Source organism: Cryptotermes secundus, unplaced genomic scaffold (assembly GCF_002891405.2).
Source record: "Cryptotermes secundus unplaced genomic scaffold, Csec_1.0 scaffold196, whole genome shotgun sequence".
In the NCBI taxonomy this organism is placed as follows: domain Eukaryota; kingdom Metazoa; phylum Arthropoda; class Insecta; order Blattodea; family Kalotermitidae; genus Cryptotermes; species Cryptotermes secundus.
The window spans coordinates 1,188,897-1,204,149 of NW_019735556.1; the positions used below are offsets into that span (position 1 = coordinate 1,188,897).

General features: G+C 38.9%; 1 protein-coding gene and 1 long non-coding RNA gene across 2 annotated transcripts in view; both read left to right on the forward strand.

Moving 5' to 3' along the window:
• LOC111869536 (tyrosine-protein kinase Btk29A) overlaps nt 1-2,162 on the forward strand; it is a 197,835-nt gene extending 195,673 nt beyond the window's left edge. The window contains exon 14 of the transcript XR_002843682.2: nt 2,144-2,162. The gene's annotated coding sequence lies outside the window, so the exon portion shown is untranslated. The remainder of the gene's footprint in view (nt 1-2,143) is intronic.
• A 6,749-nt stretch (nt 2,163-8,911) lies between these two features.
• Nucleotides 8,912-14,988, forward strand: LOC117282718. The gene is made up of 3 exons (XR_004513568.1): nt 8,912-9,313; nt 12,011-12,215; nt 13,229-14,988. It is a non-coding gene; the product is annotated as an uncharacterized LOC117282718 (long non-coding RNA).
• Nucleotides 14,989-15,253: the final 265 nt, after the last annotated feature.

Consider the following 15,253-nt stretch of genomic DNA (forward strand, 5'->3'; position numbering starts at 1 on the left):
ATCATTGCTACTACTCAGTCTCTTTAGAGGCTTGGTCCACACTCAAAAATTATCTATAAAACCACTGTAACTGCTTCATACTACAACTGATGAAAGTGGTATCCTCCAACACACTTCACACTGAAGTTCATTTTCTGTGATTTCTAGAATAACATTCTGGATTTCAATCTGTAATGCCTTGAAAGTGTGGATTGATCCTGTAAACCTTCCATTTCAGGCTTCCCTACAGATAAAAATCACACACATTCAGATTCAGGGACTCAAAGAAAACCCTCTAGTGATTATTTGTTCATAAATGCAGTCCACAGTGCCCACACTGACTTTCAGCAGCATGTGCTGTTGCATTACCAGGCTGCAAATATGCATGCTTTCTTCTTTGGCTAATTCTTCAATGAATGACACTAAAAATTATTCCACATATTTAAATTAGGTAAAATAAAAGAAACCTATCCCTGTAACAGGCCCTGAAGGCCCATGGGGTTGTGAGACATTGAGGCTCCCACATTTTCTAGAGAGTTGGCTCACAGATGGCGGTAAGGTTGTCAGCCTTATGCGCCGGCTGGCCGCCCTTTACCCCCAGGAAGATTCCTCATACTCATTTCTGTTAAGAGACTGAGTTGACCCCAGGGCCACATTGTGACTGGAAGCATTAGGTCGATTGAAAAATGACCACATCGGGAATCAAACCCATGACCTTCTGGCTTGTAATTTCCATATTCTGTATTGAATTAACATGTCATTAAAGAATATAGAGCATGTGATTCTTCTAGTGTTTACAAACCATACTTTTTACATCATACTTAAGTTTCTGGCTGTATAATATGGATTTTCAATATCTCAGTTGCATGTGTTCTGTTAATATGAACTGAGATGCGACGAGGCCTTCATCGTGAAGAGAAGCTGAAGGTGAACTATTTAGTCAATAATATTTATGAAAACCCAATTAAAAAGTTAAATCTCAAAACTGGATCTGTAATTTGAAGATTGTGAATCACAAATATCTTGTTTTAGATCATGTTAAGATTTTTGCAACTGTAAGAACATGTGCTTTAAAGAAAACACTTCTTTAGGACAAACAATGGAAAGGCTTTTTGGGCTTAACTTGAATCTTGTATGATTATCCTGGATTCTTTCTATTGACAGTCCATGCTTAGGTTGATATTGTCTGCTGCTGATAACTGACTATGTTTCATAACAGTTTTTGTACAACTATATGGCTTGCTGGGTGAAGGTGAGCTACATACTGATAAGGAAATTTATGAACACTTATCTCATTAAGAGCTCTTATTTCTAGTGTAATTCTAAACAACAGGAACATCGACATCACCATCGTCATCATCAACAACAGAATATATACTGTATTGTTCAATGCTGTATCTCAGCATGGTTAAAAAATAGTGAAGGCTTACAGTTGACTATGTGAACAAACATGCAGCAGTTGCTGGAAATGAACTGTATACTTGCTTACTATCACAGCAGATGTGTAAGGGGAGACTATTTATTGTAATGTGTGAGTTACTGTTTGTTGACTGTTGACTAGCTGAACAAAGTACCATAACTGTTGGCTCAAACTTTCTGTAGAATATTATTTACTACAACAGTGGCCCAACAAACAAGTTGGTCTTGATGTAACACTCTAGATTTATATTCAAGAACTGCTTGGTTTTGATTTCAGCTGGAAAGCACCTCACACAGGCCAAATCACAGGCATGAGCACTTCCTTCCAGATTATTTTCTGTCAGTCATCCTACCATTTAGCCCTATATAGTCTAGATACTGACAGCATCATTAAGTAACCCACCAAGTAAAGGAACAATGGCCCAGAAAGGTTGATTGTTAGACTACTGTCAGCTTTGCATTGGAAACTTGGTATTATTATGCTTTCTTGTGTCTTGTTCCTTTTCTCACCCATCATCATAATGGTAACATTTTGCTCCCTGTAAATAAGATATTATAGAAATTTTATACTGTACATATGTATCGCACCTCATTCCTCTGCTTAGTATCATGATTGCAGGCTTACTGAATAACAGATGCATTTATAAACTTGTCTTCCTGTTTACAGCATTTATTATTAATGTATATTGATTCCAGTCTAGAAATGAAGTTAATATCCCTAATACGTGGTCTCTTTGATTGACAGTGCATACAATAACCATAAAGAAATGTACGCCAGAGCCATTGTTCCATCATTCCATCCTCTTTTAATTTACATGGTAAGTTGTCACACTGATATAAGATTGGTTTTGTGGTAACTTAAGGTTTCAGCTAAATTTTAGAGTACATGGACATAACATATTACAATCTTACATGCCTGAAAATATTATATTTTGATACTGAGAAGAGGCATTACATTCCTAAAATTTTAATTTCTTTCCTCTTCAATATAATATGCTACTCATTACTGTTGAGAATCTAGTAATGTAGAAATGTTCATGTTGGTAATAGTGATCTATATTCATTTGTTTTTGTTTTGTATTATAATAAAAAGTTTCTTCTCATCCAATATGGCTGTTAAGTGATATGTAAGCATGACACAAAGAAAATCAACAGGTTATGGGCCCAGATTTGCTCAAAAACTAAAAAAGGAGAAGACAGAAGAAGAATAACGAAAAAATGGCAACTACAGAGACAGAAGAGGTAATTCATCTGCCAAAACTGAAGGACACTGACTCATTTCCATTGTGGGATTTTGAAATCAAGATTCTGATGCGTGCAAAAGAACTGATAAGCATCGTTGATGGCAGCGACCTGTTAAGTGACCAAGGAAGAGACGAAGAAAATGGAAGATGCAAGATACAAAGTGCCAATACCACACAGTGAGAATGATAGAAAAACACATGAAGACCCACATTGTGACATGCACAACCACAAAAGAAATGTACGACACCTTGAAGCAAATTTATCAGTGAGACACCTCTCAACAGAAGTGCCTTCTGCTACAAGACTTCTACAGCTTCAAGTATGACAAAATTAAGGATATGATGACGAATATGTCATGTGCAGAACATTGCCTTCAAGCTTCGTCAACTGAACCAAAACGTTGATGAAAACGTGATCATGACAAAAATAACGATTCTGCCAGAAGACTACAAACACTCCAGCACCGCCTGGGATTCAACGGCGACCGTGGACAGAACCCTTGATGACCTGGTGGCCAGATTGATGTTGGAAGAAGTGAAGTGCAAGATGACGACTAAAGAAGAGGAAAGCATAGCTTTTACGGCAGTAACTAAAACCAAAAGTAAAACCCTTTTCAAGTGTTTCAATTGTAATCAAATAGGTCATGCCCAGATCAATTGCCCCAACAAAGGTAAAAGAAATTGCTCTATCTGTAAAAGGAATAATCACTCTGAAAAGGACTGTTACTTCAGAAATAAGGACAGTGATAAGAGGAAACAATGTGCAGTATGTAAGAAAACAAACCATGCTGAAAAGGACAGGAAAGATAGGAATAAAAGAAGCAAGGCCAATTTTCTAGCTGAAGCAGCAGAAACCCACGTGAGTGATGCAAGTGAAAAAGACGAAATGTACGTATGTAGTGGATAGTTGTAGCACGTGTCATATGACAAATGTGAAGACTGATTTGATACATACTAAGCAGTATACTCAATGTATAAAGGTAGCAAAGAAAAATCAAAGTATGACTGCAAAAGAAATAGGCAGTTTGGAATTTAAAGAATGTAGTTTGAAAAAAAGTTTCATATGTTCCAGAACTCAGCAAAAACCTGCTGTCAGTGCACTGTATTACAGAAAATGATGGAGAAGTGTTGTTTACAAAACAAAAAGTCCAGATATTCAAGGACAAAAATGTTGTAATCAAAGGTAAAAAGGATGAAAATGGATTGTTTGTAATTAACTTTAGCATGAGGAATGAAGCTATGATGACTCAGCAAGATATAAGTGTAGAGTGGCATAGAAAGCTAGGTCACATAAGTTATGCAAATCTTAGGAAACTACAAGAGATATGCCAAGGGACACCAGAAAGTGTGAGCAAGTGTAAAAATTTTAATATATGTTCAGTTTGTATGCAGGCCTAACAAGTGAGACCCATTTGATACAGAAAGAAGTAGGGCCGGAAAGCCATTAGAGATAATTCATAGTGACGTGTGTGGACCAATTGATCCCACCACTTATGAGAATAAGAAATATTTCCTCACGAGTGTGGATGATCATACACATTTTTGTAAGACATACCTGTTAGAAAATAAGAGTGAAGTGTGTACCTTTTTGAAGGAATATGTAAATGAAGCTGAGTGTCACTTCAATGCAAGAGTGAGAAGACGCGACAATGGAGGGGAATATAAGAACAACGCCTTGAGAGAATGGTGTAAGAACAAGGGGATTGTAATGGAATTTACTACACCATATTCACCACAGCTAAATGGCACTGCTGAAAGATGAACCATACCATTGTGGAAAAGGCAAGAGCATTGATTTTTGACTCAGATTTAAGTAAGAGGATGTGGGGTGAAGCTGTACTGACTTCTGCATACCTGCTAAACAGAAGTCTAACAGTGACAGTGAATGGAACGCCAGCGGAAAATTGGTATGGTAAAAGACCATATAAGGCTGGATTGAAGATTTTTGGTTCAGAAGTGTACACTAAAATTCTCGGATCATTGAAAAAGATGGACAGTCCTAGCAAGAAAGGAATATTCGTTGGATACAACACAAATGGCTACAGAATATGGGATCCAAATACTGAAAGGACCTATGTCTCCCGAGATGTGACATTCACAAGTAAGCCTGTGACAAAAAATAAACAAAAGGAAATGGAAAGAGTGACAGATCCAGAAGACGAGCCAAATACTCCAGATCAGGAAGATAGCGAAATGCAGCAAGAACCCGAAGCTGACAACAATGAAGAAGAACCAACAGATACTGAAGAAAATGAAAATGCTGACCACAAGGATAATGGAAGGAAAAACAATGGACAAAACGAACATGGATATGCATTGAGACCAAGAAGAAACATTCAAATGCACCCAAAGTACAGAGACTATCACACAGAGAGTCAAAAGGAGGGTATGCTCACCTATACATATGACGAGTGCATGGAGACCGGAGACAGCAAGAAGTGGAAGAAAGCCATTAAAGAGGAAAAGGATTCACTCTACCAAAACAAAACTTGGATATATGTAAACAGAGAGAAAGCAATGGGCAAGAAAATTCTGAGCAGTAAATGGGTTTTCAAAATAAAGGATGTTGGAAGACACAAAGCCAGTAGTGTCTACACTGGACACTACTATCGTCCAGCCTGTAGCCATCGCTGTACCGGCTCCCATATCCAAGTGGTGCCAGATTAGTATTCTTATGGGGGCGCGACTAAGTCCATTTGGTACTGCGGCCACTTCTGGCCTATTGTACCGGCCCCAATAACAGATGTTGGTGATTGTGGAGCAATTCGTGGAATGAAGACTGGCAGGGGAAACCGAAGTACTCGGAGAAAACCGGCCAATTTGTCCTTCACAAATCCCACATGACCAGAGTCGGGGTCGAACCCGGGCCGCCGCGGTGGGTAGCCAGCGACTAACCGCCTAAGCTATGACGCGGTCATTGAGTACCACATCATTTCATTTCATTATGCAGAAAAGCTGTTTACACGAGACTCGTCCCCATGTCAATGAATTTCCCAGTTACCACGGCTCATGGTCACTGTGCCAGTTGATTACGTAGTATGCCCTGCCGTCAAGAGATGATGATGCAATGCAGACCATCCTCACTGTTTGTACTTCCCATTTTAAGTTGAAATTGTTGCTAGAAAGAAGTAGATGGCGCTGTGCTACCGTTTATTCTCGGCTGTGGGGAATATGGGCACGAACTTCGCAGACAAGCGGCGGTCACTCAGTCGATATAGTTAGCTTGCGGACTCAAGCCACGGTGTTTGTATCTTTTTGCATGGGGAATACGGGAATCCGTATGTTGTTATAGGAATCGCCGGCCGTGAAGATGATGTGATGGCCGATAATTTAATGTGGGATGCAGATCACAGAGGGACCTGTTGCTTTTTACATATACTAAGTAAAAGGATTTTGAATAAATCAAATTCGAGGAATTTTACGGAATTTCAACAGATATGGCACACGGAACAGTTGCAGGCACTTGTAAGCTAAAAAATTGGTACAGAGTGGTCCATTACTGGAAATTGAGAACGGGCAAAATTAAAAAAAGAAATTGACGTTGCCGTCACAAAAAAAAATTATAGCCTCCGGGCATTATTTTGAGAATTGCCCCATGCAATGTTTAGGTAGCATGAAATGAATCTTATAGAAGAACCTAAATGTCCAAAAATTCTAGTGCCAAATCCCGCAGTTGGACATAGTCGTGGGCCAGTTTCTTCCACGTCACATTTCCATAATCTGTATATAAAAAACCCTTGTAGTTGCTCCTCAGTCTCACAAATAGTGGATTTCTAAGAGATTTATCGGAAGTGTTGAGAAAGTAAAGTGGATTAAAGTGGCTCTAGATAAGGTCTAATGGCGAGCTCTTGTGAAAATGTTATTGAATTTCCTAGACCCAAAATGGAGGGAAATTTTTGCTCAACAAAACAATCATTAGTTCCCGAAGCAGGACTCTATACCGTAGTGTTAATCATGATATAACAGGTCTTGGACCGAATAATGACATGTTTACAAAATTTGCCATTTGCCTAATTGACCTTAAACATCAATTTCATTTTATTTCTTTCAAGACACATTTTGAAACGCTTTCAAGTAACATACGACTTGTCAGATATGAGGTTCTCACCGCGATGAATATGAAGATTACTGCATTCTGGAATATGACACAATATAGTCTGGTAGAAATATCCTGACATTTCGGAGGAGCCAGCTGCCCCATTGTTCAGGATACTCACCCTAAGATAGTTAAGAACAACTCAGTGGCCTATAGTCCGCAAGTGAACTATACCGACCGAGCGACCGCCCCTTGTCGGCGAAGTTAGTGCCAACTTTAGCGGATAGAGGGTGGCGCGTGGTCTGCGTAACGGATCCCCATGGCCGTTAATCTCGGTTTTCTAGTCCAAAGCCGATATTTCCTTGAAATAGCTCATAAATTATCCTCACGAGGCTGAGTGGACCTCATTCCAGACCCACTATTTCTCAGAAAAACTGGTAGCACCGGGAATGGAACCCGGGACCTCTGGATCTGTAGCCAGGAACTCTAACCACTAGAGCCCACCCTAAGCTAGTTAGGGAATAAAACATATAGTTGGCAAAGCGGTGAAAATCCATCCTTAACACTGGCACTAGGTGGAATTTCGTGGCCAGTTCCGCTTTGCATGTGGACTCCAGAGTGGGTCTGCTTGCAGTGGCGAAAAGAAAGCTCATGAAGTCCCTCTTAAATCCTCCAGTCTCGAAGTTTATTGCGTCACGCGCAGTTTTTACGGTTTCCATATCTGTAAGACTCATTCTAACTTCTCGTATCGTTTCCAAGATACAGCACGCTGTACGAATTTCCTCCTTCCCTTCCTTGGCACAACGATAGACCTGCCTTATAGTAGGGAACCTTATCTTCCACTGAAAAATTATTTCCTTTTGACGACGGCATGGCGTGTCGTGGAGTGTGCTTCCTTTCCTTTGCGCTCTGTTTGGCGATTTTTGCATATTGCACAGCATCTGACGTTCTGGGATAGCTCAGTTTTTTAAATTCGCTTAGTGGGAGGTGAAGTCCGACTGGGTCCACTTGGCACAGTGGCCATTGATTGGCCTATTGTAGCCTGCCCCTGGTGATTACGATGATGGAGAATTTGGAGGAATTAAGATTGGCAGGGGAAACCGAAGTACTTGGAGAAAACCCGCCCCAGCACCACTTTGTCCACTACAAATCCCGCTTGACCAGACCCGGGCTTGAACCCGGGCCGCCGCGGTGGGAAGCCAGCGACTAATCGCTTGAGCTATGGCTCAGTTTCTATAGCGATTAGACTAATGACCAGGGCCCGGATTTTGATGACATGTCATCTTTTTTTCTTTATGTAGTAAACGTTGCTTTTAAGTACAGAAGCCCCGATTATGAACCTCTGGTTATAAAATGTGAATTTTATTGTGCATTTTATGTCATATTTTGTATGTTTTAAGTTTTAGGTCATTTTTACAAGTTTTTACGTCATTTTTCATCATTTTTTTCACGTTTTACATCAATTTTGGTTATCTTTCGCGTTTTTTAATAACTGACATTCATTGATCAGACTGAAGATATTTGTTTCGTGAGGTAGAAATCTATGTNATCAATTACTTCAAACGAAATCTCGGTATCATGAAAACATGTAAAGATCCTAATTTACACAGTCCGCATCTACCTGATTTTAAGAAAATTTAGAAATTAGTTTTTAAGTCACTTTTTTAAACTTTAGGTCATTTTTTAAACATTTTTTTGTTATTTTATAGATCATTTTTCAGATATTTTTAGGTCATCAAAATCCGGGCCCTGCTAATGGCTAAACCTGCCCAGTTGGACTCCACCCCCCCACTAAGCGAATTAAAAAAAAAATACTAAACGATCTAGAAGTCGGGGTTCGATTCCCCGCAAGGACAAGATTTTTTTAATCTTATCCATAACGTCATTAGCCACAAGACGTCTCCTCGTCCGAAAAGCTGAATGTGTGTGGAGCTAACAACGGAGCTCCATCAAGTGCAAAAATTGAGAATTGGGGAATCACACCTCTTGTCCCTTTGCGTCTTCAAGGCATGATGCCTAATTTCTTACCCCCATTGATAACTTTAACCTTCCGGAATTTCTCCAATGATTCACACATACAAGTAAATAAAGACTCGTGTTTGGGAAGGTGAACGCGTATATTGTCCATTCATCTGACCGCAAGAAAGGGGGAACAACAGCTACTGCCATAGCTCAGTCGTTTAAAAGGCTAACTACTGTCCCACATACGTAATCCAACACAGCTGCGAATAATTTCACGACTTTGACCCGTGTATTTTCGCACCGGGCAATGGAATACTTAACACGGCTTAACTCCGACAATGGCACTAGAAGGGATGGAGGGGGTAGAGAATGACGAAAGTTGATTGAAAGTGAAACGTAATTAGTTTGCTGGCACCATAGAGCTAGCGAGTCCTGTCAAATGAAAGACTTCCGCGCGCAAACCTGAAGGAAAAAATGGCGTGTGAAAGCGAAGAACATAGTGGACCGTAGTGGACTGACTGAAACGCGTGGTTAATAATGGTTAGACTTGTTAGATGTATACACTGATTGCAGTATTATTCTCCATCTACCTGGAAAACACATTACTGCAAAACACCACGAGGACTAAAGGAACACTGCAGAGAATAGTTACTGAATGACAAATTATCAACAGGTAGGTAGTGTAGTGTATCTGTATATTCCGGTTTAAAGTAAGAGTATACTGTTTTGAAACACGTTTCACGTTCTAAATGTGAAGCGAAATAGTTTACTAAACATTTGAAATGATGTATATACAACGTTGCATGAAATTCTGCGAAGTTGCAAGTTAAATGAAATGGAAAATGTGAACAAAAGGTATAAATTGCCAGGTAGTGATCAAATTCCGGCAGAACTGAATCAAGCAGGAGGTGAAATATTACGTTTTAAGATTCATAAGCTAATTAATTCTATTTGGAATAAGGAAGACTTGCCCGATTGGTGGAAGGAGTCTGTTATACCAGTTCACCAGAAGGGTGATAAAAATGAGTGTAGTAATTAGTGTGGGATATCATTCCTGTCAATTTCATGCAAAATTTTATCCAATATTCTGCTCTCAATGTTAAGTCCATATACGGATGAAATTTTTGGAGATCATCAGTATGGGTTTCAACATAAAAGATCAACTAGTGATCAAATCTTTTGCATTTGTTAGACTTTTTTTTCGCCGGCTCCACAGCCCCCTTCGGCCCTGGCCTCTTATTTTCATTTTCATGGTCATTTTACAGACGGTAGGACTCCCTCAACGAGGGATCAGCTCGTTTCAAGGCCTCTACCTAAACATAGGACAACACAGACAATAAAAAACATACACATACGTAACATCCATGCTTCGTGTGGGATTTGAACCCATGATCCAGGCTTCCAAGTGAGCGAAGGCAGTACATGCCTCAGACCACTCGGCTACTGTGACCAGCCCATATGTCAGATACTAGAGGAAAAGTAGGAGTACAATGAGACAGTACATCAGCAATTCCCAGACTTCAAGAAAGCCTAAGGGAAGTATTTTACAATATCCTCATAGAGCTTGGGGTACCCATGAAACTAGTTAGGCTGATTAAAATGTGTTTAAATGAAACATCTAGTAAAGTCCATATAGGTAAACATTTATCTGATAATTTTGTTATCCAGAATGGTCCAAAACAAGGAGATGCTTTATTGCCACTGCTTTTCAACTTTGCTTTAGAATGTGCCTTTAGGAAGGTCCATGAAAATGCGGTGGGATTGAAAGTAAATTGGGCACATCAGCTGCTGGTCTATGCTGATGATGTAAATCTACTGGGTGATAATATAGATACCATAAAGAGAAACATGAAGTCTTTAATTTACACCAGAAAGTAGATTGGTCTAGAAGTAAACACAGAGAAAACTAAGTACAGCAATACCTCGCATAGTCCAGGTAATCGGTTCTGCCAATGCCCCGGACTTTTTGAAATCAGACTAATCGAGGAACTAAATACATACAAAAAAGGATAATTGGTTAAAAAAATCTCCGTTTTACAATAAATAAAACGGAATTAATAAATTTAAATGTCTTTATTAGAAATAACTTTAAAAAATTAATGTTTATCGCAATTCACTTTTTATTCTCTAAAAATTGCAATTTGATGTCTGCACATTTTTCTTCTTTGGCCTTTTCTCTTCATACATTTCTTTGTAGCAAGATAAAAGTCAATGCGGAGCATGCCTCTTCAGTGCTATCTCCACCTCCTCCAGTGATAGCTGTCAGAGCTNAGAGCTCAAGAACGAATGACCCAAGCATAGGTAAATACATATAAAAGGGGGAAATCCAGAAAAAATTGAAATATGTATCGTATCGCATAACTTTAAAAAAACATAAAAATAAACTGTACAAAAAGAGACTTGACTGTATAAAGGAAAAAGACCAATCATTTATGTATTAAAAATAATTTTGTGTACTAATTTTTTAGAATTTATTTTTACGACTATTTTGCTCAATTAAAATTTAGTTTGTTTTGAAATTTTCAAACTGGACTATAGTGAATCAGGACTGATTGAAACTGGACCATGAGAGGTATTTATGTATATGTTGCTGTCTCTTCAGCAGAATGCAGGGTAAAATCATGACATAAAAGATAGGTAGCAGATGCTTTGAAAATGTGGCACAGTTCATATATTTTGGAATGACTATATCAAATCAAAACCTGATTCAAGGGGAAATTAAGAGGACATTGAACTTGAGTAATGCTTGCTACCATTTAATCCAGAACCTTTTGTCTTCTCGTCTGCTGTCAAAAAACATTATTAGAATATAGAAAACTATAATTTTGCCTGTGGTTCTATATGGGTGTGAAGCTTTGTCTCTGTCATTAAGGGAGGCACATAGATTGAGGGTGTTTGAGAACAGGGTGTTGAGGAGAATATCTGAACTGAAGAGGGATAAAGTGACAGGAGGTTGGAGAAAACTGCATAAGGAGCTTCATAACTTGTACTCTTCTCCAAGTATAATTAGAATGATCAAGTCAAGGAGGATGAGGTGGGCAGTGCATGTAGCATGAATGGGGGAGAAGGAGAATGCATATAGGATATTTCTGGAAAAGCCAGAAGGAAAGAGACCACCGGGAAGACCAATGTTAAAATGGATCTTAGAGAGACAGGTTGGGATGGCATGGAGTGGATTGGTCTGGCTGTTGATAGGGACAAGTGGAGGGCTCTTGTGAATGTGGTAATGAACCTTAAAGTTCCATAAAATTCTGGAAACTTGTTGAGTAGCTGCACAATTGCCGGCTTCTCAAGAAGGGCTAAGCTCTATGAGTGAGTGAGTGAACTCAATTTCTAATTATTATCTGTGTTGAATCTCTGGTTCTGACAGCAGTGACTTCGAGGAGTACGTTTTCTTGGGCCCACAAGGCATCTCGTTTGGAAAAATTCCAGAGTTTCTCAGGAACATTTGCTTTGTCATCATGGTCGAAGAGTAAGCAAAGTAAGAAACCTGTAGAAGCAGGCAGAGAATTACACAACCTGAAAACCCAGAAGACAGTACTATTCTAGGTCATCTGTTTTGAGCAACGCGAAATGTAGGTGTAAATGGTAATTTGTTGTGAAAGAGAAAAATGGCTGACCAATTAGGCCCTTGAAATTTAATGAAAATTGAATGATTATGAAACCAAAGCAAAATTTTATAATCACAATAGCTTCTGGTAAAATGTCTGATTCAGAAATACTGTGTGTGAAAAGTCACTTCAAAACCATGAGCAATCGCGGTAGGATGGGGGATTAGATATTTAATTTCTATTGATTTTTTAAAAATTAATAAATAGCAATAAGCAGCAATAAATATTAAGAGCATTTAAATAAAAGCATTCTGTTCTCAATACTCTATGACAGTTATTACAAATATTCTGAGCCACATCCTACACAAGTTTCTGAGCAAAATATATGGCTGCCCCCAGCACTGAAAAGATCCTAGGACCTCCCATCATCTCAGCTTCAGAAGAAAAAATTAATTTATAATTGGCTTTTTTCCATTTATTTTGGTGAACAAATTTATTTATCAAGTCAGCAGGCATAGATAAATTAGCGGACCCTTGCATGTCAAATACATGAAGCTGTTATTGTAAAAATTCTCCAGATATAACTCAAACAGTCTGTAACATGAGGGAATATAACCATGAGGGCTGCCAAGGTATCATTCACCAATGGATGGGGACCAGTTATCCCTGGAAAGGATAAGCAATGCTTAATGACATCTCCTTCCATGAATTCAGCCTTAACTTATATTCCTCACCCAACAGGCTAACATGAACTTGAGAAAGTATGAAACTTTATATATGGTTCTTAATACAAAGCAAAATTCTCATAATATCAGTTAATGAAGAAAATATCTTACACTGTCTTAAAGTGCTTTCACTTTTTTATTTCCATAATTACTGGTTCGGTCTAAAACACTTCAAACAAAACTGATAGCACTAAACACAGTGTAAGCATGTAGTCAGAACCTTTTAATGGAGGTCCTTAAATTCATATCTTGCTATCGTCATCATTGTAAATTCTAAGGTAATTGAAATGTTTGATGTGATTTAATTTCCAGAAGAGAGGTGATGCACCAGAAATCTTTTGCTCTGTCCTGCTTTGGCCAGTGAAGGATGTCAGTTCACTTGGAAACAGTATGAGTTAACAGTGAAGGAAATGCTATTTTTCTTATGAATGTGCTTGTCTAAACAATTAGGGACTGTCCAGGTGTAACGAGTATTAAACAGTACCAACTTGGAGGAGCACTAATGCTGCGGTAGGTGGTTGGACAGCCAGGTAATATAAGATTTCATTAGAAACTTGTGAATACATACAGGGGATAAGCACGTGCGAAATAATCATTTACCAAACATGGGCAATTTGGAAGCATAGCCAGACGTACATTTACATTGTGATGAGCAGAATTTCAGAACTGTGTCTGTCTCACACGAACTTTTGCATCATTCATTGTTACACCCCCTCGCCACGGTGAGGCACAGGACATTGAGGGGGGGATATGAAATCCTGTCTTATGTTCAGGATTTCATACCCGAAATGAAGAACATGAGGTGAACCTCTTCGCAGTGCTGCTGCTGCCCTAATAAGCATCCACTGAGTGCACTCTTCACTTAGGACTGTGTTGAGACAGAGTCACAGTGTGTGCTTACAGGAGCAATAACAGTATGGTTCAGAGCACCGGTCCAAAACTCTTCATTTCACCTATCTGGATCCCATGACCCCCTTCTTTTCTTTCTGCCTTCCTCCCTCCCTCATCCCATCTATCTCATAGAACAGCGTGACAATCAAGACCTGAAGGCCTTAGTTTGAATAGAGTCAAAACCTACACACTTTCTCAATTTTCTCACATAAAATTTGGGACCATACACTGTTTCTATTGCTGTGCCCCTTCCGACCCCCGCCACCCATCATAACCAGGTTGCGCTTGCTCAATTACACCACTTAAATTACCTTCATGGTAGTGCAAACCATCCTACAACCACAAATTTTAATTTCTATTTTGAGTGATGTGAGCTCAGATTCTGCGTTCCCCTGTAATGTGTTACTAATTATCTTCTTTCCAATTGCCGAGTTTTATGCTAGTCCTCATTTCTATTTGGACAAAATTCACTAAACTGGACCACTTTAAGACCTGACAACCCCAATGCCTTGCATAATTTATACAATCACGTACAAAAACACCAATTGAGACATGGGCCTATACCCATTAGATACGTTTTCATATTTGCAAACATCCAGAAAACTGCAAGAGCAGACACTGACCAAAAATATCTCTAGTAAGAGCAGTGAGTTTGCTTATGGGAACCATAGTCTTATGAATAACACGAAAATTATAAACATGCAGATCACTTCATGTTAGTGTTTGCCGGCCATGCTTGTAAAATAGAAGAAGAGTTTCAGTTAATTTGTTAGTCAGTTAGACAGTGATTCAGTCAGATTGCTGGTTGATATAGAACATGCTATGTGATAAATGATCTGCATGTTTGTACGTGTGTGCTGTCATGATGACTTAACTTTCTTAGAGAACATTCATGATTATACAAGAACAATAATAATCTTGGCATATCTTTCACAACATATCAGCAGTGTAACTTGGCTCTTGTAGTTGGTGGAATACTGAATTTTACCATATAGGAGGTTGAATATTAATATTATCAAGTAGCTAAGATACAATTTTTAGCTCCCATACTCGAACACCAGGGAAGTCTGAAGTTTTGCTTATTTTGTCTTTACATGTTTAGATGGCAGATAGGCAGTGAAAAGATTCAGAACAAAATGGTAGCAAGCTTTTCCCAAACACCCTCTTCGCCCATTCCTGATTTCTTCATAAATGCATATTTCATTCCGTAATAATGCTCCCAGATGTGTGGACTCTTCCATGTATTTGTAAACACTGTCAGGTATCTTTACATCTGAATTTGTCCCTTGTTCTGGTGATGAAAAATGAACACGCTTCCAATCCGAGAGAATCCATGATGTCTGGGTGACAGATGATCTACTTCAAGTAACCCCCTACAATAANTTTAACTTTCTTAGAGACCATTCATGATTATACAAGAACAATAATAATCTTGGCATATCTTTC